The sequence below is a fragment of the Oreochromis aureus genome, linkage group 20 (assembly GCF_013358895.1).
Source record: "Oreochromis aureus strain Israel breed Guangdong linkage group 20, ZZ_aureus, whole genome shotgun sequence".
Taxonomy (NCBI): domain Eukaryota; kingdom Metazoa; phylum Chordata; class Actinopteri; order Cichliformes; family Cichlidae; genus Oreochromis; species Oreochromis aureus.
This window is the reverse complement of record NC_052961.1, coordinates 9,728,450-9,755,315: the sequence shown is the minus strand read 5'-3', so window position 1 is coordinate 9,755,315 and position 26,866 is coordinate 9,728,450. Positions and strand designations below refer to the sequence as shown.

Below are 26,866 nucleotides of genomic sequence, written 5' to 3'. Positions count from 1 at the left end.
AGAGTGCATTCAGTCCACTCAGACGGACTATCTCGCATCCAAATCCGGGACTTTCCAGTTCAGCTGGAAGCCTTTGTCGTGAACTTAAGTAGAGCACCTTAAATCACGTAATGATTCCCTCCTTCCTGATACAGCTCCAGGTACTTCCTGTAAAGCTTCAGGGCCGTGCATGAGTCCTCCGTGCTGTCGTGGGTTTCTCCCTGGATGTTGAGGCCTGTGGACATGAAAAAAGGTCAGGAATGATTAAAATGAAAGTGTTCAGCTTCAGATTAGTGTGGATATGAGGAATTAACACATACGCTTTAGTGCATGAACTCAAAAAAGCCTCTAAATACTTTATTGTTTAGATTTAATTCCAAGATGGGTTTGATGACAACTAAAACATCATGAACTCTACTGACTTAATACTGAACACTTAACTTAATACTGACGGTAATATGAGCAGATTATCCCGTTTACATAATTACCTTCTAATCCTCTCACAGTAATAATGTGATTTAATTCGATTACAGACTCATATTTGGATTATTTGGATTTGATTTTGTTTTTGTTTTTTATTTCTACTAACTTACCAAGAAAATACCAAGCAAGGAATTTTAGAGAAATCATCCTCTTGTAGGGCAATCGGAAGAGGTGGACAGTGTCGATAACCTGATCTTTGGGAACCTTAAGAAACAGAAAATAAAAACATTAAAATCACAGCACATCTAAAAAAAAAATCACATCTTTAAACTTTTGAACTAATTTGAAATTTAAAACTGGAGAAATAACGTACCACTAAATTAATGACACGAAAGTCATTCTGCAGGCCGTGGCCGACGAGGCGAACTCCTGAGTCGATGAGGCGTAGCTTCAGGTAGGTCGACTTCAGCGTGGTCACGTGCTTAGAGGATACTGTGGCATCCAGGTCTCCAGGTTCGATTCCAGAGTATTTTGTCAAATAGTCGACCACCTGGAAGAACAAATTGACAAGTTAGCAGGTGGATCCTTTAAACATTATATATTCATTCTTTTAGGTCATCGTGGTCTTTTCTCTCTGCAGCTTCTCACCTGCTCCTGAGTGGAGATGTAGTCATCGATGAAGGGACCCCCTCGTTGGGTCCCTGACCCCTCACACAGGTGATCCTGGCCACAGACATCTGACTGGGCGTAATGGTCGATTTGGTGCCGTCGCTGTGCAGCACTGCTTCCTCCTGCAGACGCACACATTCAGGGGTCAAATTTGTTTTAAATGCAGAGTTCAGATTAGCTGAACTACTGAAAATATGTACAAGGAATATTTAAATATATTTTAATCCTATATTATAATTAATGATGGTGTCATAGCCAGACTTACCTCACTGAGCTTTACAAACTCAGCGTCCAGCCCCACCAGGTCACCAGCCCATGGCATCTCACTGACTGTCAGTGGGATGAAAGTGGCGTCTGTCTTCCTCTGCTTCTGAGTCCGATATAAGTCAGATTTGACTTCAGACTGATTGTGCTGACACTTGCTGCAGAGGTTGTATTTGGTGTGGTAGTTTCTCTTGGCGTAACACAGGATGGCTGGCACTTTCCAGCTCACATCAAACTGTGCAGCCTCACTCTGAAAACAAAAGGAGAAACATTTTTAAATGACTGCACACATTAAAGTTAGCATGAATAAACAAGCAGGAATCTTATCTAGGATCCTTACCTTCTCTATCGGCTCAATGAGGAAGTCATTGAAGAGGTACCACTGCTGGCGAGAGACCCTGAAATAATAAAATCATTTTGAATGTTAAAATTAAACTTTTGTAGTCAGCAGATGTCAAACTTTTCTCATCTACGCGTCACTCACCTCTTTTCTTTGATGGTAGGTCTCACCCACTTTGATGTGTGCGACCAGATTACCACCGTGCCAGAGTCCAGGATGTGTGGCACCGTGACCACCAAGTCATACAGAGAAGCTCCTCCGCCTCTTCAGCAGCACTTAACTAGTAACAGAGAAAAGGTAAGATAAACTTTCATTTCACAAAAAGTTGGCAAATTCATGTGTTACAGAAACAAAAGCACTAAAACCAACCTATAGTTCAAAATCAGAAATGCTTCAGATTAGCGTAATAATGTTTTAAAAAATATTGTTCCTGCAAATATGGATTATTTTTTAATTCAAATTTTAACTTGGTGATGATAAGTTAATCAAATTATTTCTTCAAGTGCAAAGATCAGCTGAAAATCTAAAGTCCTCACCTCCTCGCCCTCAGGCCAGCTGCTGATCTCCAGTCTCTGACTTTTGCTGAGGGACATCTTGAGAGTGGCGGGGATCCACACGTGACGCTGATCCTGATCTGTCTTCTGCATGGATTTGTTGAAGGCATACTATAAAAACAGAAACATGGACAATCATGTAAATAATGAACAGCTAAATCATGAGTTTCATTGTTTCTTTTAACTGTATTTAAACACAGTGAATCAGTCGCTTACCTCGGCCTGAACCTTCCAGAATTCGGCCTCTTTGCTGCTGTTCACCTCACAGTTTATCACCAAAACATCTGGGAGGCGTCCGAATGTTGCGTGTCTGCACCTACAGTGTAACACAAAGAAATGATTACCCTGCACAACAGGTAACAATCAACCATAAATGATTTGTCATTATGAGTGAATGAAAGCTGTAACTCACTGTGGGGTGATACTTGTCACAGTTTTCACACCATGTGTGAGATCTCTGCTGCAGGCAGATGCTTTTCTTCAGGATCTCAGCAAAGTCATGCTCCTTCATTCTTTTTCCTGAAGTGTCAAAGTAAAATGAATATCAGTGTATACATCAAGTCAAGCAGATATTTCCCTCTGCTCATTCAAAAACTAAATTCATTCAAACCGTTATGTAATCATTAATAGTTCAAGCTTCAAAGACAGAGTAATTCACAGTCACAGATATCCATGCTCTCAGTGCTCTCAGACTCACCTTGAGAGTCGGGGTAATGCATGTTGAACAGCGACATGAGGGAGGTGGACTGTTTCTATGCCACAGAGACACAAGCTGCGGTTCTCAACTTCAGAACAAAACAGCTCTCTAATGACAGAGTCGCCAGAGGAGCCCAGAGAACTGCAACACAAACACAAATCACAGTTTCAGAAACCAGAAGGAAAACTCTGCATTTATAAACAAACTTAATGATAAGACTGGGACAGTGTCCAGTAAGACTGCAGGTCAACAACGAAGTGTTTACCTGCTCCTGGGTGTCCTGTAGGCCCGTGGATCCTCCTGCTCCTGTGTCTCCTGGAAGAGCTGGTAGAGGATGAAGTGATTCCATCTCTGGATTAAGCGACCTAGCTCGACTGTTCCCGTTGTCTCCTCACAGTTTGAGAGGATCAGGCCCATCTCTTTGGCTTCAGGGATGTTTCAAGTGCTCTGAGGAAGTTGCTGGCCTTAAGGAAGAAGACATTGGAGGTTATTTTGGGCAGTTACAACAAAATGAGATTTCAATGTAAGAGCCTTGCAATCCCCAACAGATTGAAAATTTGCTTGTGGCTAAAAAAGGAAGAAACCTACCTGACATGGATCTCCTTGTGACAAATCCAACATGTGGAAGAGGAAGCCGAGTTCACAAGTCAAACAAAACTCCTTGTGGCACGAATGATTCTGAACAAGGCAGCGAACTGGCTCCAGGAAGTATAACACCTAAGATGCAAACATAAAAGCCACATAGAAAGTTTTACAAATTGTCTCATATTAACAATAAAACGTACCAAACACATTGTGAATCTTCAGCTTCTTACCTGGATCATGCAGTTACAGTAGGCGTTGGGAATCTGCGGCTCCAGGCCAGCAAACAACGTCCTGTTGTAATGTTTGAAGTCAAAATCTTCCCGTCCACATTTAGAGTATTTAATTGTCACCTGAAGCACAACAAACACATCTTCATCACATGTTTTGGAAATCAAAGCTTGTAGCAATCTTATTGTTACATCTTATAATTAACTGTATCTCTATGAACACCAGGGGAAACACAGCAAGTCCAACCTTTCTGTACTTTTCTGGAACAGTGTGAAGGAGCGGCTCTTCATCACTCTCTGTTGGAGATTCAGGGACGTGGTTGTAATAACCATGACCAGGTGTCCCTTCTTCGTTGGCAGGGACCTGCAAACAACAAACGGGAAAAAACTTAAAATACACCACGTGGAGATGGGTTCAACTTTTTTTGTAAATTTATTACAATATTGTAAAAGTGACAGTTTAAAACAGCAACAAGTTTCTTACATACCTGGTTACAGGGGCAGGCGTAAGGATTTTCCACATAACTGTTGAAGCCAACAGTTTCAATAGTTTGTGGGATTTCTGGCTCCATCCCAGGAGCCCATCTGTTGAAAAAGAAACATGTTCTAGATGGAAACCTTTAATGGGAACTACATGAGACTCTCATTTTGAGAACTGCTTTTAAAATATTGAGCAAACCATTTATATCAACTGGGAAGACTCAACATTATCTTACAAACTTTTATTGGATCTGACAACAATATTTATGAATGCTCTAATGCAAACTCTCCAGTCTCATTAGTGATTGTGTTACCTTGAGCTGGGTGTAGCCTGGACAGTGGGGATGGGAGAGCAGTGCTGCAGGTTATGATTCCAGGTCAGCTGAGGCAGTGCGTCCACAACGCAGGGCTCTCTGGAATAGACGTTAAACATAACGTCCAGTATCGGACCAGAGACACACACATCCCCGAATCTCCAAAGGCTAAGGCTTGTTTGCTGGATGAGACCTCAAAACTTGTGAGAAACTGGCCATTTGTGTTGACGTGGAAAATATCCGCCATGTTGGCGAGGCCAGTGGGCTCACAGAATTGACACTCACCTGGAAAAAGACACAGAATGCAGGCAGTTATAGCAAAGCCACAAAGCAGACAAAGAAGTTGTGTGTCAAATTTATTGACCAAACATACTAAAAACAGTAAGACTATGCTACACAAAACTGGACTAAAGAATCCTGAAGCCAGCTTCATACCTGTCTGTGAGATGATTGCAAGCCGTGGCGTGTAGGTAGGAATGAAGCGCCTGAAGAAGGGATCCACATGCACCCAAAGGGGTTGCAGCTCGCATCATGCGAAGGTCATACACCATGAGGAAACGTTCATTCAGCCCTCGGCTGGAGAACCCACTCACAGCCAAAAGGTTTCCGTGAACATCAAAGTCTGACAGGCCGCCAGGAAATGCATCAAACTTTTGTGTCCTAAATGTACGCAAGTCTCGAAGGGTCACCTGTTACCAACAGAGGGTCAGTGTTAGAGATATAAACCAAACCTCATCAAACTGATGCAATCAGGTGATACTTACTTTGCCAGAAGGGTGCCCAAGAAGAAGAAACGATTGGTTTGACACATTATTGTCACTCCAGGTGCCTCCACTGTGAACTGGAAGGACAATCGAGACAGCAGACAGTCAGACACCCGCTGTGAAGTCCGGTCTGTGATGTGCCAGTGTTGTAAGCATAGATAGTTGTGGATTTTGATAAACATAAGCCTGGTGTCTTACCTTTTGAGTTTCTTGAAGTGTATTCAAGTCAACTTCAACCACATAGTTTTGTAATCCCCCATGAGCAGCATGTTATCAGTCATGAGGAGACTGCGCATATCAGCTCCTTCTTCCATCCTGCAAAGCACCAAAATGGCCATTAATTCAATAACATAAGGAAAAATTTCACAACTTCAGGTCATCAACAATCAATGTAACACTTACCGATAATCAAACATGACCAGGCCTCCACGAGTGTAACATCCGAGGTTGCATTTAGAAAGGAACAGCACGCCTGTGTCCAAACTCTGCATGTGTCTGATGGCATCAGTTGCGTGCACTTGGAAAGAAGAGTAGTGTGCCATTGTAGGTCCAAGGAAGGATTGTACATGACCCTAAGAGAAGAGCACAAATATAAAATATTACAGAGTGCAACGTTTAAGGTGAATGTAGAAGAAACAAACTCTGCTGAAACATCATTTTGGCTCTTACCGTGTAGTTTCCCATCCAGAGCATTTCCCGCTGCAGGTCAAAATGTGTTGCAGTGACCGGGATGCCAGCTTCTGAAACTTTACTGTGCAGCTCAGAAAACATCCCCTTCTTTACGTGCACAGGCTTAGGAACGGTCACAGCCAGCTCCTGTGTGTTCATTCCCACATCTTGGTGGAGGTTTGGATTCAGATATGAGTTCATGGAGGCTCCAGTCCCCAGGAGTCCACTGAGGAGACCAGTGAGGAGTCCAGTGAGGAGTCCAGTGAGGAGAGTTCATAGTCCTGCGATGGTTGGCCCAGTATTCACCTAATCTTGTGTTGAGAGCTTCAAAAATCTTCTTGAGTTCAGCTAAATCAGCCTGCAGAGGAACAGCAAGTGAAGAAAACTGGAGTCCAGATCTAAAGTCTGCTGGAGAGAGCCAGGTATTTAACCTCCACTGGGATTCAAGGCGGTCCTAAGAGTCGTTGACTGTCCCTGTATTCACCGTTAGGCTCACAGGTTTCAGGGTCTTAATCAAGGTGGGTGTGGCCGAGTTTACATGAATACAGGTGTGAATTCTTTGGGAGACGTGGGCATCGTGTCATCATTAAGCCCACATTAAGATGTCAGTGGGGGGTTGACCCAGTTTTTGCCTGAGCGTGTTGTTTCTGAAGTGCACAAAGATACTGACTGACTGGGAGGGCCTCATTTAGCACCTTTAATCCACACCTTGATTAACAGCCATCGTCAACAGGTCGTCAAAAGCACCAAATTCCTTGGTGTCCAAGATGCATCACATGTTGAGTTTGATTCTTCTGAGCTTCTCCAACAAATCTGCTGCATGTTGCACAACAGTTACGTTACACCTATTGTAACAAAGTAACCACGATTTAATTAATTAAATGGTCCTTTAGCGTGACTGTTGTTAAAATTCACTGGATTAATGTCAGAGTTCAGTGTTGATCCTGTGTAGTCAGGTAGTTGTTGTTCAGAAGTGGTGATCAAAAGTTGTGGAAATGGATCCATATAAATGAAAAACATTATCGTCAGTGCTGATTTCAACATTTCAGTAACAATTCAATGAAAACTGACTGGATTAATCTCAGAGTTCAACACTGATTAAATAAAATGAAAGTTTTAAACTTTACAGGCTTTATTTTCTCACCCTCTCAATGAAAAATAAAACTTTTGGTTTAGCCCTAGCTGAAACCACATAATCCAAATTTGATGCCCTCATTGGTTGAGTCAGTTTAATTGAAGCTGATAGTTGACTGTTGATTAAAGATAGTTTCAGCTATTGTCTGTTATCTGTTTCAGTGGTATTTATTAATCTTGGAATGGTGATTGTTTGGTTTTAATTAACAAAGGACCATTAGCACTTGCCCAAACTGTGTTTATGTGAATAAAATAAATGACAACCAACAGCCAAAAACACAAAAAATGAGCACTTTGATTGATTTCATCATGTTCTTGTTTCCATCAGTGGTTTATTCAACAAACTAGCTATAACAAGTTTATGATCTTACAATAAAGAAGCTTAAGTCATTTCCTCAGCCTGTGCTTTTCTGGGTCAACTTCCTGTTTCATGTTTGACCCACTCACCTGTGTCACAACAGTAGAACATTAAAATTTAAGCTTTTAACTTTTTAGCCAAAATTTTAACTCATCAGGCGAGGAAATAAACCTTTTGTAGCCTTAATTCAGGTTTTAACATGTTTAGCGTTACAAACAAAGAAAAGATCCACAGACATGAATTGGGCGAAACAAAAGAACAAGTCCTTTATGGGGCAGGATTGTCGGAGACCAGGAGGGCTCATTTAATCCTTTTGATTCACACCTTGATTACCAGCTTGAAACCTGTGACCCTAAAAACAAAGACAAGCTCAACGACTCTCAGGACCACACCAACCCTAAAATTAAACAACAGTTTGTCCCATTTTTTCTAAAACATCTTTTGCTCCTGGAGTAAAATAAAACAAATACTATAAAGATTTGTTTCATGTGGTTTGAGCGACTTCCTGTATCTGTCCTTGTGGCAGCAGAGTTAGAGAAACTGTGCAGCAGATTAGTTTGAATTTCAAACACATTTTTTCTAAATGTTGAAAAAGCCTGAATATTTAAATACTGTTTAACTCTTCTTTGATCTTTTATTTCACAGTCTGACTTAGACTGCAGCTGCCATCTTGTTTTTAAAAAAATGGCTGCCATCAGGGAAAGGTAACATACATATATTTGTATTACATGAACATTGCCAAGTCATTTACTGGCTAATTACTTATATTTATCAATTACATTTAGTATGTTTGCACAACCCAAAAGAAACCCTCAGAAAAACTTTAAGACCCATAAATGATGCATCTGTAGGACCTCTGAAAGGTAAAATCCTCTAGTGTCTCAAAATGTTTTACTTGCTGGTTTGACACAACCTGATCTGTGATCTGATGAATGTTAACATTCAGTTCAACCTTTCACGCAGTTACATTGTTACACGCAGTAACTTAAGTTGGTGTCTTTGGTGTCAGTCCCAACTGTACAGTCATTGGTCCCAACCATTTCTAACAGGCGAGCTCATCCTTATAGAAAACCGTGTTGATTCTCCTGCAGCATCTTCTGATTTGTCTGAACTGTCACACTGTTTTAGAGAGAATCTTTTACCAAAATAAGTTTAAACAATACTCTGGCACCCCTGACAAAATGCTTCCTCTCTCTACAGAATTTGTTGATTTTGGAGCCTTGACTTGGTTCAAAGGCCTTGACTGTCTTACTAAGCTACATATTGACAAAAATCGTATAATTTATTTTAGTATTATTTTCGATATTACAATATTTCTGAGACTGTAATAGCTCGTTTTTAAGCCTCCCAGTTATCAGTATTGTGATTACACTATTGCTTTAATATTATTGAGACTACAGAGCACATTCATCCCTGACCTCCTCATATCCAGCTGAACAGGATTACTATACTCTGTGTAGATTTACACAGTCTTTCGTGGAACATTGAAATCCACTGTGTTGTGTAGATTTTTAACATATCTCCTGGATCATTACTAACTGTATGTTCGGTTTTACTTGTAGAGTTGTTGGTAAGACCAGACAAGGAGCTCAAACAATTTCATTTATGGTAAATGGAGCTGCGCCAAAAGTGATATCACGGTGTACATGGTACGCCCTTAAATGCAGCAAGCTACTGCTCTTTTTAAAACAAGCTGAAAAACAATGAAAATAATGTCATAAACCTTTAAAACAACTGTGTGGAAACGGTAAGAGTGTGCAGATGATCTGCACACTCTTCAAATATCAACCATTATATCAAATATCTTTCAAAGTGACTTAAAGATTTATTAAATGAAGCACATCTATTAAAGTATAGTTACTACTTTTCAAAGGTGGTGGCTGTAAATGCTGGACTTGAAGCACAGTCCTTACCAGTTAGGGCATTTTAAAGATCTCAAGGTGAAATATTGAGGACACTTTTTCAAACATGTTAAATGTGTCATTTACAGAAGAGAAATAACAGCTTTTCAAAAGATTCAAAATCGATCTGAATTCTAAGAAAGCTACAAAAGTTAGCTGGAACATGAACAGTGCAACAGATTTCACAGAAGCTGGAGAAAGAAATTTCATTGTGGTTGGAATCTGTTTTAATCAAGATTTTCATGGATTCATGCACATTCTCCACTTCCTGGTATCAAACAACAAACATTTCACGGTGCTCAGGATGCCTTCATTTACATGCAACAATTTTGTCTTTTTCTTTTTTTAAACAAATATGCTTCAAATTCATATTTTGAATGATCACTTTCCTCCCCTGTAAACCTCTCTGATATAAAAAGCTTACATTTAGATATGATAAAAACAACTGAGTCACTGACTCAAAGCAAATAACTATAAAATATGATACAGAATAAGCAGCCCGAGCATCTTCAGGTCATGGTGTTGCTCACAGTCCCATCACAGAGGGAAGCACAGCAGCACCTGTGGATGGAAGGAGAGTGCATTCAGTCCACTCAGACGGACTATCTCGCATCCAAATCCGGGACTTTCCAGTTCAGCTGGAAGCCTTTGTCGTGAGACTTCGTGAGAGCACCTTCGCCACGTAATGATTCCCTCTTTCCTGATACAGCTCCAGGTACTTCCTGTAAAGCTTCAGGGCCGTGCATGAGTCCTCCGTGCTGTCGTGGGTTTCTGATCAGAAATGATTCTCCTTTCTTTCTCTCTCAGTCTCTCTTTCACAAGCTCTTCTGGAAGCCTTGCTGATTTCAAATAACCCTTATCTTCACCTTATACTCTCTTGTTCGTGAGCATGGAAGTGCCTTTGCCTGCCCTGCATTTATTGTTTGGTCTTTTTCATTTATCTTCTAATTTATCTTCAGAAGTTTCACATTAAATATGAAAACTTCTGAAGATTTATTTTGTGTTCCACTTGGTTAAACCTGGTTTTGATCAGGTCCGCTGGTGGTATGCATTTACATATTCTTTTAGTAGAGTTGAAATGCCTGCTCAGCGAGAGAAAGGAAGATGACATTTTCTTGCAGACATGCTTGTGGCTCAAGAAAAAATGAGTATCTGTGTTACAATATTTAGACATATAATGCTTATGAAACTACATTGTCAATTCAAGAGTGAAATTTGTGTTACACACTGAAGAGTGTTTTGTGGTTCTCATGGAGTGGTCACTTTTAATATGAAAGGTAAATGAAACTATGTGGAGAGCAGCATCTGATGAAGGCAGTAGATTCCATGTTGGTTGGTGGAGAGAGATCCTGAAAGACGTCCACTGTTAAAAATAAGCATAAGTGGAGAGACCTGAGAATGGTTTTCAACTAAAGCTAGTCCACCTTCCAGAGGTCGTCTAACTTCCAGGATTATTAATGGTAAACCAAATCAACAGTCAAGTATCTCTTGTCATTAAGTGTATTTTAAATTAAATTCAGATTTCTGTTGGCTAAACAGCATATAGTACAATTCAGCACCTGGAAACACAACACTTACCAAAGAATCAGTACAGTGGTAGCTTAAGTCAAAGTGAGCTTGCTCAGCACATCTGTGAAACATCCAGCTCACTAAGACGCAATAAAATCAGCAGCACAATCACATTAAGCCAAAGAAATATGTCTAGTATCTAGTGAACATGGTGGCAGAGTCTTTTTGGTGGCCACCACTAATCTTTAGGATAACGTCCCCGATTAACATAAGAGCGGTCTGATCATTTTAAGACTCTGTTAGAAATCAGTTTATTCTGACTGGCTTTCAGCTTTAGCTGTTTCAGCTGTTTTATCTGATGTTTTATTAAGTGTTATGTTTTTATTGTGTATTTCTGTGCATGTTTGTTGATATAGTGATCATAAATGTACATTTTTTATAGCCTGTACAGCAGGTATTTTAAATGAGCTTAAAAAATAACCCTAGTCTTGACTTCTCACTGAGTAACAAAGGCTTCCCCTTAGAGTTATTTTTCCTGAGCCATAAAACTTGGGCTGTAAAGAAAACATGGCAGGGAAATAACAAGTTTTATTCGCTTTAATCAGCAGCTGGATTGAAAACTTTATATTGGCTTGTAGGAGCTGCATTGAGATCAGAATAAACGCTGAATTTGTCTGTGTTGATGTGGTTTGGTCTTTCTAAGTTTTAAGAGGCGCTGATCTTGATTATTAAAATAATGCAAGAAGCTCTTTTTAGATACTGTTTTATTATATAATGTAGTTTATGGTTGATTTTCACATTTGCTTCATTTAAAATGTAAGTGATTCTCTTACTTCAGACATTATATCGGTAACAATACAGGTTGTTACCAATACAGGTTCCCCAAGCCTCCAAAACCTGTGGAGGCTTGGGGAACTTCTCTATAAGCAAAGAGTAGATATGGCAGCCATTGATCCCAGTCGTTACCACTGTCGTTGACCAACTTTCTGAGCATCCGTTTCAATGTCTGGTTAAAGCGTTCTGTCAGCCCATCAGTTTGAGGGTGGTATGGTGAAGTTCTCAGGCTCCGGATACCCAACAACTGATAAACTTGTTTTAACAAAGTAGACATGAAGTTAGTGCCTTGATCAGTTAGTATTTCTCGAGGAAACCCAACTCTTGCAAAGAACTGCACTAAACAAAATGCAATGGGCTTGGCCTTTATAGATTTTAAAGGAACACCTCAGGATATTTTGTGGCATAATCTGTTACAACAAGCATGTAACGATTTCCTGCTTTGCTCCTCTCAACAGGCCCTACAATATCCATTCCAAGACGCTCAAAAGGAGTACCGATGACAGGGAGAGGTTGGGTGGAGCTCTATGGGGATTTTAGCAGATGTTATCTGACACTGTGGGCAACTTTTACAAAACTGAGCCACATCTTTGCTAAGACCGGGCCAGTAGAAATGATGTTTGATGCGAGCTGTGGTCTTGTGCTTACCAAGGTGGCCAGCCCAAGAATAGAATGTCCCAAGGTGAGAATGGCGTTTCTCACCTTCTGGGGAACCACCAACTGCAGCACAGACCCCTGCTGACGATAGAGAATGTCATTTTGCAAGATGTACTCACTGCTCCACTCCAGGTTCCTTTTCTTTGGCCTTCTGGAAAAGAGATATTAAAGATTGATCAGATTTTTGGAGTTGAGCGATTTCAGTTGGAATATTAAACCCTAAGGGTGACGATGTTGGCTCAGCGTCTGTTAGTGTCTCCACAGGTAAAATTTGAATTTCTCCTGCCTTCTTTGTCTCTGGGTCTTCCGTGGCTTCACCACAGTTGTTTCAAACCCCTCATTAAAAAAGGCAGGGCACTCAGGGTCTCAGAGTGGGTACTGACTTGCTTAGCCTGAGCTCTGGTAACGACTACATTGCACTCCTCACTCTGCTCAGACTCCAACAAATCAAAAAGCACAGGAAGGTCACGCCCTAACACAGCAGAGTAGGGCAAACTGTTCACAACACCCACATTCAGCAGATACATCTGGTCCTGAACTTTAATGTAGATGTCAGCTGTCAGATATCTTTTCATCATCTCCATGGACACAACAGATTGAAATTGTATCACTGGTGAGAACAATATTAGGTGGGGCAAAATCTGAGTGAATAAGAGACCGAGAACTGCCAGAGTCAAAAGGGCATTGAGTAGAACGCCATTCACTTCAATCTGACTCATTTTGATGGATTTGTCACTCTCCTGCTCAGGATCAACATTAGAATGGGGGGCAAAGCACATTTGCACCATTTTAGCAGAATTTCTTGGGCACATAGGTTTCGTATGGCCCTCTAATCCACAAAGATAACAAATGAGCTTCTTACCGGAGGCCTTTGGTGGTCTAGTGGCAGACTGAGGGGTCTTACTGGTGCTTGTATTTGCTGAATCCAGATGGTTTTGCTGAGGTATCTTCCGGGTGTCCTCGATGCCTTCCATGCATTATGGCTCCATGCTTGTCCCTTCTTTCTGGCAGCAACAAAAACGTCAGCTAACCGAGCCGCTTCCACTGTTGAACCAGGGTTGTGTTCTCTGATCCAAACCTGAAGCTCAGGAGATAACATTCTGAGAAACTGCTCCAAGATTATAGTTTCACCAATGTCATGAATAGTTTTACCCTTTGGCTGGATCCATTTCCCATAAAGCTCCTTCAGTCTCGCATATAGCTCACGAGGGCTTTCATCTGGTTGAACGTCCAGGGATATGTTTCAGGGTTAATGTCATATTTTGACAGAATAGCTGATTTCACTTTATCATAGTCTAATGCAGAGGTTCCCAAAGTGTGGGGCCCACCCCCTAGGGGGGGCGCAGAGCCATTGCAGGGGGGGGCGCAGTATGAAAAAAAAAAAAGAAAAAGAAAGCTTGGACACTGCTAGCATTATGGACAGGTTTTTGACGGGGCTCCCACACAAACATAAAGCAGGAGATGAAGCATCGCCAAATATGTTTCAAACCAACTTCCTTCCAAGCCAAAGACTAGAAAATATGGTGAAGCATATCTTCCCTTTGGCTACACCTGCACAAGTGCCAAGGTAGGTCTCCCCTGCAAAATTAGTTTTCCCTGCATCGGGAGCAGCGCTGGGCTCTCCAAATCACGGACAAACAGTATCCCACATTCTTGATTTTTAGTTCACAAACACTTCTTGTAATGACTACTCCTGACATTTTGGACATGTTAGCTCTTTATGCAGTAAAGTTACAGCGGGATACAAATAATATCAGGCTGATCCTGCCGTAATTTGTTCCCCGGTTCAAATCACGGACAAACAGTATCCCACAGCTGTTTTGTTTTTGAACCCATTTTGCACAGAGAAGCATTTTTGAAAAATGTATTGATAGCAATGTTGAATATTATTACACAGGAAAAAAACAACTACATGTAAAATAATCACACCGTGGCCGCCGCTGCCTTTCTAAATGCAGGGACAGTAACTGCATGTGTGTATATGTAAGCATGTAAAACCTGAAGATAGTCAGATTAACAGTATTTCGTCTCTATCTGCCATTCTGCAATTCATCTCATGTAAACAATAACGTGGCGCACAGCGTGACGTGAAAAGAGGCACATACCTTTGTCGTTGCGTCACGAACTCTGTAATTCTCGTCCACACGTAAACGCAAAAAAGGAGTTTTAAATAATCTCCATTTTCGGTGAATCGCAACGCCGTTTACGTGTTGACGAAAGGCCCAAACGCATAGAAACAGCTGTGTTTTCAAAAATACCCGTGTAGGTGTGGACGCAGCGTAAAAGAGTTAGTAGTGTATTTTCTTACTACCTGTAATTTATTGCCGTTTACTTGTATTTGCTTAATCATTTACTAAATGTTTGAGGTGTGAAATAAACTGCAATGGAGCAAAATATGGGTGTGTGTGTTTGGAGGATGTGTTTGGGGGGGGCTGGGAAAAAAGTTTGGGAACCACTGGTCTAATGAATCATCAATGTCCATGTGAACATAGACACCTCTAGCTTTACCAGTAGGCAGGGGTATCAAAAGCGAAATGGAGCCTCAGTGACTCCTGAGGCTCCATTTCATGTTTCCTGTGTTAAAAACTCTACTTCTCAAAAACAGCAGTTAATATTTCCCAGCTGAATTGAACTCTAATCATTGACTAATTAAGGAATCACTGCAGCTACAAAGTATTTTTGGATTTGAAAACTGATGGAAAAAAACACATGTTATGCAATGTTCTAATTGTGTGAGCTGTATGATAGTCAAGAATACACTTAGTGCCTGGAAATATGCCCAGATTTCAAAAATATTTTATCTGCTCATTATAGCGCACACACTCATAACTGTCCTTGTGAGAAGCCCTAGAAGGAAAAGAGCTATTGTGTGACAGTTTTAAGGCAAAAAAAAAACGGTGGGACTGACAAAATGTACTGGGGACTTCCTCTTCAAGCATGAAACTTTGTACTTAATACTTTTGCTCCCTTACAAGAATAAACACAATTCTTGACTGTTGCTCATTTTGTTCATTTTATTGTGGCAAAACTCACTTGACCAAAGGATTAAATTATTAACCAGAAGATTTGTACTGGTTTTGGTCCATTTGTACCATTATAGTGTATAAAGCAATACTAATGAACAGAGCTAAACAATGAACCAATAGAACAGGAGCATGAAGAACTCTAACTTTCATGAAATGTAAGATCAGAGTTTCCCTGAAACAATTAATAGAATAACGTAATAAACTGAAAAACACACAGCAGTCCCACATTTTAAAGTATTTAAGTATTAATTTAAACAGTATGAATTCTCATGTGCTTCTTTAATTTGTTCCTCTCGAAAAATCTTTTCCCACAGGTGCTACAAGACTATGGTTTTCACCTGTGTGAATTCTCATGTATCTTTTGAATGCTGATAAGGTTGCAAATCTTTTCTCACAGGTGCTACAAGGATACGGCTTTTCACCTGTGTGAATTCTTGTGTGTTTTTGAATGCTGATGAGGTTGCAAATCTTTTCCCACAGGTGCTACAAGAATACGGTTTATAACCAGTGTGAATTCTCATGTGTGTTTTGAATGTTGATAATTGAGTAAAACTTTTCCCACAGGTGCTACAAGGATACGGCTTCTCACCTGTGTGAATTCTCGTGTGTCTTTTGAATGCTGATGAGGTTGCAAATCTTTTCTCACAGGTGCTACAAGGATACGGCTTTTCACCTGTGTGAATTCTTGTGTGTTTTTTGAATGCTGATGAGGTTGCAAATCTTTTCCCACAGGTGCTACAAGAATACGGTTTTTCACCTGTGTGAATTCTCGTGTGTCTTTTCAATGTTGATAAGTCAGCAAATCTTTTCTCACAGGTGCTACAAGGATACGGCTTTTCACCTGTGTGAATTCTTGTGTGTTTTTGAATGCTGATGAGGTTGCAAATCTTTTCTCACAGGTGCTACAAGGATACGGCTTTTCACCTGTGTGAATTCTTGTGTGTTTTTTGAATGCTGATGAGGTTGCAAATCTTTTCCCACAGGTGCTACAAGAATACGGTTTATAACCAGTGTGAATTCTCATGTGTGTTTTGAATGTTGATAATTGAGTAAAACTTTTCCCACAGGTCCTACAAGAACACGGCTTCTCACCTGTGTGAATTCTCGTGTGTCTTTTGACCTTTGATGAAGTAGCAAATGTTTTCCCACAAGTGTCACAAGAATATGGCTTCTCACCTTTGTGAATTCTCTTGTGTTTTTTGAATGTTAATAAGCAGTGTTGGTCAAGTTACTTGAAAAAAGTAATCAGTTACTAATTACTGATTACTTCCCCCAAAAAGTAATCCCGTTACTTTACTGATTACTTATTTTCAAAAGTAATTAATTACTTAGTTACTTAGTTACTTAGTTACTTTATAAAAACACGATTTACAACCTGAATAGGTAATAAAGCGATAGATCTTTCAGCCCAATTCTACTTTTTCTGCATAATTCATCATACAAAATGTAATCAAATGGAAACGTCTCTTTTAAAACTTGTTTTATTAGTTTTAATCTTTTAACTTTATGCATCAAGCAAAAATTAAATTATATGCAACATTCTCTGACTGGAAGAAATTTGTTTAACATTTAAACCTGTTTTCTGCACATTCCAGCACATAAAATAAAATATTTTTTTGTGTTTACACTCACTCTTTCAAATAGATGCAAGTAAAACACAGCAGAAAATAAATAAAATCAAAGACTAGCGGTCCTGTTGCTCTATTTTCACCTGTAAAGCAGGACTTGGGTAGGCGGAGGTTTACCCTGGTGCAGGTGTGCTGCAGCGGTCAGTGGAAGAATCCATGAGTTTCTCTGTGAATTTCACATTACAGTCGTAGGCACTTTCGCTGCTTGCTTGGAAGTTTAGGGGTTTTTTCGCTGTAAAAGAAGTTTTCTTCCACGCTGTACGGACACTAATGTTTTTCTCACTTTTATGGAATCAAACTCAAAATAAGGTCAGTACTTCCACGCTTTAAACGCTGCATGCTACACTCTGTCCCGCACTCGATATATTATGATCTGCAGACAGCTGTTGTCACGAACGTCGCACTCGCTTACGTCACTGTCATGAGACGTTCTCGGAAAAAATCACGGTTTTAGTAACGCAGTAACGCAGCGTTCCTACATGAAAGTAACGGTAATCTAATTACCGTTTTTGCAATAGTAATCCCTTACATTACTCGTTACTTGAAAAAAGTAATCAGATTACAGTAACGCGTTACAAGTAACGCGTTACTGCCCATCTCTGTTAATAAGTCAGTAAATCGTTTCCCACAGCTGCTACAGGAATACTGCTTTTCACCTGTGTGAACTCTTAGATGTGTAATCATATTGTATTTATCCTGTAAAGTTTTTCCACACACCTCACATTGTACAGACTTGTTCTTTGTGTCCGTTCTACTTTTACTCGATGACACAGGAGGGTTGTCTACTCTCTGACTGTGACGTCTCTTATTCATCTCTGTATTTCTAGTAGTTCCTGAGTCCACATGCTGACTTTCTTCATTATCTTGGGTCTCTGCTTCAGGAGAGCTGTGAGAAAGGAGCTGCTCACTGTTTAGTTCTGGTTTACTGTAGGCACTTTCCCCATAAGCGGGTGTCACGATGAAGGTATCAGCCTCCTGCTTCAGTCCAAGCTGCTCCCCTTCTGACTGCTGCAGAGTTCCTCTTGTTCCTCTTTAATCTGTGGATGCTCTGGTTTCTCCTGGTCCAGACTGGAATTCCTCTCCTGGTTAAAGATGTGCTGGTCTGTAAGAACCTCCTCTTCCTCAAAAGCATGCTGCTGTAGGACATCTGAATGCACAAAGGGAAAAAATGATAGCAAAACAAACATTTGAGAAAATATTTACTGGTCTGAACCATTAGCGGGTCTCTACATAGTGAGCCTGTTGCTCACATATACCACTGAAATTAAAGTGTACAAACATGACAAATTATTTGGGCACTGATGCAAATGTTTAGTTCTGACACTCTTATTAGCAAAGTTCAAAGCTCAGCTTCTTATGTCTGTGATATATGAAATAAATAGATGTTGTTGTTTTTGTTAAATGAATGTGGATGTCTGAATTGGCTACAGTTACAAGAAGGCATGCTGGGGAAGAGCTCTTACACAGTAGTAAACGTTTTGGCTGTGCTTGAAATGCCATGAAAACACTCTTCTTGTCTAACAAATTTAACTTTAGAAACACTGAATTTCATATTTTCCAAAACAGAATAGAAATATTTATTCATTTTACCCAGACCTGTAAACTGTTCAAATTGACCATTTCCATGCTGCAGAGGAAACATAATTCTTTAACTTAAACTGATAACAGAACAAAATGAAACTTGTGTTGTTGACTTTGTGTCTCTGTGTAGATTTTGTCTGACCAGTGAGTGGAAATTTGAAACTCAGATGTTTCACGCCTTTCATTCTGGTGAATTTTTACGCACTAATTTTCACCGTTTTGCACAAGTTAATGGCGGAAATGTGTTTAAGTAAAGAACAGAAAATCAGGCTGAAGAGATTCATTCATGTTGCTTATTACTTTTTGACCTTCAATTCTCGGACAGTTCACCAGTCTGTCGGAGGGTCAACACAGAAACACAGAAAACTATTCACACTCACATTCACACCTATGAGCAATTTAAAATCACCAACTAACCTAACCCGGCTGTCTGTATGTCTCTGGAGAGTGAACAAGGGAGAACATGCAAACTCCACACAGAAAGGCCTGGCCACTTGGTAGAGTCAAACTCAGGACCTTGTTGCTGTGAGGCAACAGTGCTAACCACTGGTCCACTGTGCTGTCTGTGAGTTATATTCACTTTTATTAAATCAACACAGTTTTACATACCTATTCTGTGTAACTTTATCACAGGTTTCCAGATGGTCTCCAGCAGTCTGAGCTGCTTTTATCAGTCCAGACAATAATGCCTTCAGCCTCCTGCTTCAGCCCAAGCTGCTCTCCTTCTGACTGCTGCCGAGTTCCTCCTTTTCCTCTTTAATCTGTGGAGTCTCTGGGTCCTCTTGGTCCAGGCTGGAGTTCCTCTCCTGGTTACAGACCTGCTGCTCATCCAGATCCTCCTCTTCCTTACAGTCATGTTGTTTTGGGAGGTCTTGAGAAATAAAGAAACACAAGAACAATAATCACTAATGTGTGATACAAAAACTATATATTTTTATATTTAGTGATATAAAAACTAATATTTTTAAAAGCATGAATCAAAACCCAAGAAATGGTGATCAGCCTATCATATGACCCATCATGAGCCACACACACACACACACACACAGACACACACAAACAGCTCAGGGAAATAGTTGTGCACACTCACAGCAAGGATCCTCACTGTGAGCAAAGACACAAAGTTCACCAAACTAAAATGCAATGTGACCACCATGAAAACATCAGTGTGTAAAATCCTTTTTAAATGAAGCTTCACTTCAACTTCAGAGAAGGCTGTTAACAACTTGATAAATGTGTATTCCGCTGACATCTAACTATATCTTTACTGCACAGTCTCAGTGTTTACAGATGATCTAAAACACTAATGCCTGATGTACTCAACATTGGAATCTGTTAGAGAAAAAGTTTAATAAATAAATGAATTAAAATGTATTAAAACCTAACCTATCAGTGACCATCGACCTGCACCAGTTCAACATAGTCCATCACTGGACATTGAACTACAGCACTGATAAGTTCAATTTATTTATTTATATAGCGCCAAATCATAACAACAGTCGCCTCAAGGCGCTTTATATTGTACAGTAGATACAGAGAAAAACCAACAATCATATGACCCTCTATGAGCGAGCACTTTGGCGACAGTGGGAAGGAAAAGCTCCCTTTAACAGGAAGAAACCTCCGGCAGAACCAGGCTCAGGGAGGGGCGGGGCCATCTGCTGCGACCGGTTGGGGTGAGAGAAGGATACCCAGTTTAACATATTCTAGTAAAGCTAATCACACTGAAGAATCTGAACTTCAACAGCACATTGTTAAAAACATGTCCATACCTATGATGTGTGAGTTTCTATCAGGTTTCCGGTTGATATCCTGTCTGTGTAGACGGTTGATCTCCTCCTCATACTGGATGATGGTTTTGAACCTCTGAGAAGATTTCTTCACAAACAGCAGTTAGTCTCTCCTTGATGAACTCTCTCAGATACTGTACTGAACCCATTGCTGCTTGAACTGAGGCTGGGCGGATCGATACAAGCATCAATAGACGTGGCACAGATGTTGATATTGGTATCAGATCCACACTAACTTGACGGGATCAATACTTTAGCTTCTGTCTCTTCTCTAGGTTCAGTCCAATTCATCAGCAGCAGCTGTGTCTGCACACACGCTGCTCCTCTACCACAGTAGTGCTGTCCTCCTCCCTTCTTCTTTGGGGCTTGATGGCGTTTGACATATCAGCTTACAGATGCATTTATCCCACCTTCTGGACTGGAGTGTGGACAGGAGAATAGCAGGAAGACAAGTATAATTATATTCTTTCATCAGTCTTATAATTCAATAGTACAATTTTCCATTTACGCCTAGATTTCTGGATTTAATGTTTTCCATAACACGTTGTATGCCTGTATTAAAGAAGACAGCTTTCATCATTTCCATATTTGTTTGAGCTTTCCTGATTTCTGATTCCAAACATAATAAACTATCCATCATCCCTTTCTTTATGAAACCCATTCTGATCCCCAGAGAAGAGACTGTTAGTATCTAAAAATCAGGTTAATCTGTTTTCTTTTAGAAGTTGAGAAAGAAATTAATAGATTACCCACAAATTGAACATGGGCAAGATTTACTACAGTAGTTGAAAAATCCACTGGAAAAGGCACACATGAGATTATAGGTTTCACCTCTCGTTAGCTCTTTCCTCTGTGCTCTGTTAGTGCGCAGGCTCACACAGCACTCACCCTCCCCGAGTTAAACATCCAATCACTCTTAGTATGCAAATGACCCTCGTCAGGTTTCTCATTAGGCAGGGCTTTAGGGTTATTTATTTGAATTATGCTATCCAATTAAGACAAAATTTTATGTTGTTGGTTGTAAAGATCTTGATGGATAATTTTTATTCTAGTTTTCAGTTTTATTTTTCAAGCTTTGCTGAATTTACTTTTTTTTTTTTTTTTTTAACTTGGTGTTAAGGCCCCTGGCCTCGGAGGAAGTGGCTGGCCATCCTGTAAAGAAATCCAAGCGTGCCAGGACTCACAGATGATTGGCTGGCTGGGGACTCGTGCCCACCCACCTGCATGTAGATTTTAATGTGCCAGTCCTCATAGACCATTGATTGCTTGGGGATTTGTGGTGCTCCGGGGACCAATGAAGCGACTAACTGTGTTCACTGTGGTCAAAGGAGTTTGCAAAGAAAAGCGTCTGGACTTCTTTAAGTTGCTTGAAGACGTTTCACCTTTCATCCGAGAAGCTTCTTCAGTTCTAAGGTCAAATGGCCGAGAGTCCCAGATTTAAACCCAGTGGGAGTATCCCCCCAAAGAGGGACAAAGGACCCCCTGGTGATCCTCTAATCACATGAGCCAAGGTGTGAAAACGGGTGTGGGACCTAATCAGCCAGGGTTTCGGGTGAGCTCATTGTGAAACCTGGCCCCACCTTGTCATGTGAATTCCTGAGGTCAGATGGCCCAGGATGTGAGTGGGCGTTAAGGCGTCTGGGGGGGGAACTCAAAACTGGATTATAGATGGCAGACAGTTGGTGTCGTAAACCACCGCCTCTGTTCAAAGATGGTCGCTCACAGTGGACATAGATGGCCTCTTTCACTCCTCTTTCAAACCATGGTGGCACGTCTTCAAGCAACTTAAAGAAGTCCAGATGCTTTTCTTTGCAAACTCCTTTGACTACGATGACCTGGATGACTGAGAACCTTCACAGACATGTGTTCACTGTGGCAACAGAAGCCTGAGGATCCTTCACTCAGGGGGAGACTATGTTTTTGGACAGAGCGTGCAGGTGGTCCCTCTTGCCTCTGTCTTTGACCCCGCCTTGCCTAACTCAGATTAAGCGTTGGAATTCTGCCTGAGTAGCCTTGAGATGTGTTTCTGCCTGAGTGGCTAGTTTTCATTTGTATTTGAACGTGTGAGAGTTGTTTGTGTTGTTTAATTGCCTAGTGATTCGCTGTAAGCTACACTAATGGTTTTCAGTTCTGTGTGTTTGTAATAAACCCTTTTCTTATATTGACCTCCCTTGTGATGGGCTCGTTTATGTTACCTCCCATGACCCCAAGCCGGGTCGTAACACTTGGCCTACCCTTATTAGTTTTGTTAATATTGGCATTGTGTTAATGTCATATTTGATATAAGCTACTCTGCCTTTATTAGTAGATGATTAGCAGATGTAACTGCAGCCCAGCCCATTGTTGTTCTGCTAACTGAAGTTTGGTCCTTTTACAGCATCCTGCCATGTGATTACATTTGTCCCTAACCATCGGGAACCCTCACGTTAACTTTTATCAAGTGGAAAACAGTTAGCATTCATCTTCCAGCTTCACTGTGTTTATATTATGCTAACCATAGCTGTGCAGCTAGCCACCATGTAGTACATCATTATATACCAGCTAGCCCAACTTCAGTAACCCTACAAACATCACTGCTATTTAGTTTTCTCTCTTAATTTATGTTGCAAGTGATAGCAGAGCTGTGTGTTTTAATTTTTCCAGAAATCCCTCAGTCAGGGTTTGCGTGCCTCAGTGACCCTAAGAGCTACACCAGCATAAGCTTAGCCTTCAGTTGGACCACCCAAGTTGGGTTGGACCAACTGAAGGTAGTTGGACCAACTACCTTCAGTTGGACCAACTGAAGGTAGATCCTGACAAAGTGCAAACCATTTGCATGACAAAAACTGTAATCCAGAGCACCCCACCACCACCCGCCTCCGTTGCCATCATGTGCCCCCTTTACATTTCTGTCTGCCCCCTCATTTATGCCTGTCTAAAACCGGCTCAGATAGCACTCTTAATCTCCCTACATGCTTATTTATTGGTGTTGTTGATGAATCTGGTTCCACTCACCAAACGACGGCCATTCTGGATTTTATGATCACTTGAAATCCCTCCTCCCGTTATCTTATTTCACCTCTACATCATCTCTCCCGCCATCTACTTCTGTTCTCCTTTCACTTCCGTCACATCACTTTCCCGCCTGCTGTCCAGTCACAGCCTAACCGGCCAACCGCGCCCCTCCCCCTCCACTCCTGCTCTGCTGTGAGTTGTTGTTGTGTGGCCAAGTGACTAAAGTTACGCAAATTTGCGCAGGTTTAGTAAACCTAGTTAAGATAGTATCAGAAGTTGCTCCTCGACCATGAAAAAACCCATCTGCATGTATTCTTTCACTACATCCATGATTCTCCTCTGTGGTCTTCCTCATTCATCCTGTTTGGAGCTTAATGTTCAACATCCTTTATCTACTAAAATTACAGAAGGAGAAGAAAGTAATCATCAGAGCAGGAATCATGATAAATGATAAATAGTACATACAAACATATCATTGCATAATTTCTCTGATAACGCTGCATTGGATGGGTTTTTTAACGGTAGGCTGAAATTGTACTACAGTCTGCTGATGAGGAACTATTTTTAGTGTTGAATAAAAAGTCCTCCACAATCTGTATATGAATTGTCATTAAAACCATAGAGATTATTACTTGTAAAGGAAAAAAAGTGGGACAATGCCCATCAACATATAGTGTATATTTTGGAAACATTACAAAGATACAGGTAATTCTGGGTTCACCGGAATTGCAGATTAGACTGGTGGACAACTGGTGACAGCATCAGTGACAGGGATGCCAAAAGGAAGAACAAATTAATCATCAAGGCTGGAAGCAGAATTAGGAGGCGTCAGAGTCAGCGAGGGTCAGAGATCAATGAACAAATTGCCCACCTTCATGGATAATGCATCACCCTCAAAAGGATTCAAAATCTTGGCCATGAAGAACAGTTCAGGAAACTTATTTTATTGTTTCGTCTGTGAAACTGTACAAATGAAATGTAAATTATGTTAAAGGCAAACACATTTGTGAGCCATAAGAAACAAACATGCTTTGCATTATGCCTTTAAACATCTGTATAGATTTGATACAGCATTTATTAACTGAATTTGCTAACATGTCTTACATAGTGAGAGTATTTCTTTTACTGATGATATTTCAAAGATATGGGTTTTTTTATGACTAATTAATGCTCTACTGAACACATGGCAATGACAGCAAATGTGGAAATTTTTTAATTTGTTGTTTAAATTTGATATTATTGTAGGCCGTATATTTTCTTAGCCTCTGTCATACTCTGTTAACACAGCAATCTCAAAAACCGTACAGTAAATTTGTCTGTGGATCACAGGGTGAAGAGTGGGGGTTGCCTAGAGTCAGAATCCAGTGAGATATCTGCGGCACCTCGTACAGTTTTCCTGTAATCTGAGGTCAAAGTTGGGAATATAGAGTACAGTAGAGTAAATTATGCAAAGTTTAATATTAATTTTCTCAAAAACCGTACAGTAAATTTGGCTGTGGATGACAGGGTGAAGAGTGGAGACAGCCTAGAGTCAGAATCCAGTGAGATATCTGTGTCACCTCTTACAGTTTATATGTAATCTGATGTCAAAGATGAAGATATTAAAAGTACAGTACTGTATATTGGGCAAATGTTATTGTTAATTTTCTCTGAATCGTACAGTAATCTTGGCTGTGGATCATGGGGTGATAAGTGGAGATGAACCGAAACTGGGAGTGGATATTGAAGTAAAATAGTGTCAGGACACAAAAGACTGCGTTTCTAAGCCGGTCTTCATCCGTACCGTAATATGCGTAAGAGTAGTGCAACCACATTTTAGGTGCGGCTGGCGGGGCGGCTAGCTTGACTGTGACTTCGTAAGTGAGGGCTCACTTGACCGCGGTTACACACGGTAGGTAACTCTAAAGGTGGTGGAAATTACATAATGGCTGGCTCGAGTACATAATGTCGAAAGTACAGTGAAGTGGAAGGACAGTGGCACAGGAAGGGCGACAGTACAGAGTGACCTCAAAGTGATAGTGCAGTAATGCGCCGAAAAGGATGCCAGCTGCCGTTATGCACCGAAGAAGAAGGGGGAGAAAAAAACACCCGAGTTGGTATGAAGGAGCAAAAATGTCGCGATTAAGAAATACTTTTTCTTATTCTAAATCGAAAGAAAACATGTCCAAAAAAACTCAAAGACAGAGAAAACTTTCCGGAAGCTAGAAGGATAAAATGGCCTGGGTGTAGGACCAAGTTCGTCTAGAGCCTCTAAAGAAGGGTAATTGTGTGGATGCTTTATGCATCCACACTATTGAGTTCCTGTTTCTCTTTATTCTTTATACTTTATTATTCTAGTTGCCACTTTTTGTACGTTTTTTGGCACTTAACTACTTTAACAATTTTCAGCCGATTTTCACCGTTCAAATTTTAAACTATTCTGCTATTTCTGCTAATGATGGCTATGACTTTTGGTATTTTATGCTATTATACTTTTTAAAATATTAAGCTTTTTTCCTTTAATTTGTCCCATTGAAATGAATGGGAAACTTCCACAATTCTGCTAAAACTTGCTTGTTTTGAAACTTAACTACATTCTCATACTTTCGCCTAGAACAACCATTCAAACTTTAAAATGTTCACAAATTATTGGGCTATTCATTAATGATTCAGCTTTTTCATATCTGTTACCGTTTTCATCTTATCCCTCTTTAAGTTTTGAGTTTCATTTTTGTGATTTTTCAGAAAATACATGCGTTGTTATGGTTGCTATGCACTTGGCTTCCAGTGTGCCACTGTAGGTTTCGCAGTCTTCTCTTCATGTCCGAACAACTTCTTGCTACTTGCTCAATTTTCACTGAACTTCCACAAATTATACATCAAAACGTAGGTATTTTTGCTGGCTTTCAGAAAATGTCACCATCATTGTTGTGAGATTTATAGAATTTTGGCAAATCTCCTCAGACCAACACAAAGTCGGAAAACTCTCCATAGAAAGTCAATGGAGAGTTTGTTCAAAATCATCGCTGATTTCTGTAATGACAGGCATATTCGAATCGTCATATCTCCTTAACGAAGCGAAGTTAAAACATGAGGCTTGTCCCGTATATCTTCAGACATTCCTGACGCTCACAATTCAAGAATTTTTTTCTCACCTATTACCGTTCTGAAATGAGTTAGACTTGTTTGAGGGTAGGAAATTAGTCCTTCGCTCAGATTTCTTAAGATTTCAAACTCTGGAAATGAACCACTTTTTCTCTCGTCATATCTTTTTTTTTGGATTTCCACAGAGACCTGAAAATTTCCATGACTGTTCACCAAAGCCTGCTGTCTCTTACGGTGAAAGAATGATATCGATACTCCAAATAGATTTAGAGTTAGAAAGCGTTGTTTGAGGGCAAGTCAAGGCAGTTTTGCTTTGCTCTACTCAGTTATGGTGCATTAGAAGTCAAATATCTTTAATAATTCATATTTTAATGATAAATTGTCAACACTTGAAGATTCCCCATC

The 26,866-nt window shown here is 40.4% G+C and overlaps 1 long non-coding RNA gene and 2 pseudogenes across 1 annotated transcript; all 3 read right to left on the bottom strand.

The window, feature by feature from the left end:
- Positions 1-27: 27 nt before the first annotated feature.
- LOC120435209 lies at positions 28-6,166 on the bottom strand (annotated as a pseudogene).
- Positions 6,167-12,076: 5,910 nt separating this feature from the next.
- Positions 12,077-17,825, bottom strand: LOC120435208 (annotated as a pseudogene).
- Positions 17,826-19,322: 1,497 nt separating this feature from the next.
- On the bottom strand, positions 19,323-23,500 carry LOC120435138. Its single transcript, XR_005609544.1, has 3 exons — positions 23,378-23,500; positions 20,366-20,801; positions 19,323-19,464 (listed from the first exon to the last, which is right to left on the bottom strand). It is a non-coding gene; the product is annotated as an uncharacterized LOC120435138 (long non-coding RNA).
- Between the last annotated feature and the right edge of the window lie 3,366 nt (positions 23,501-26,866).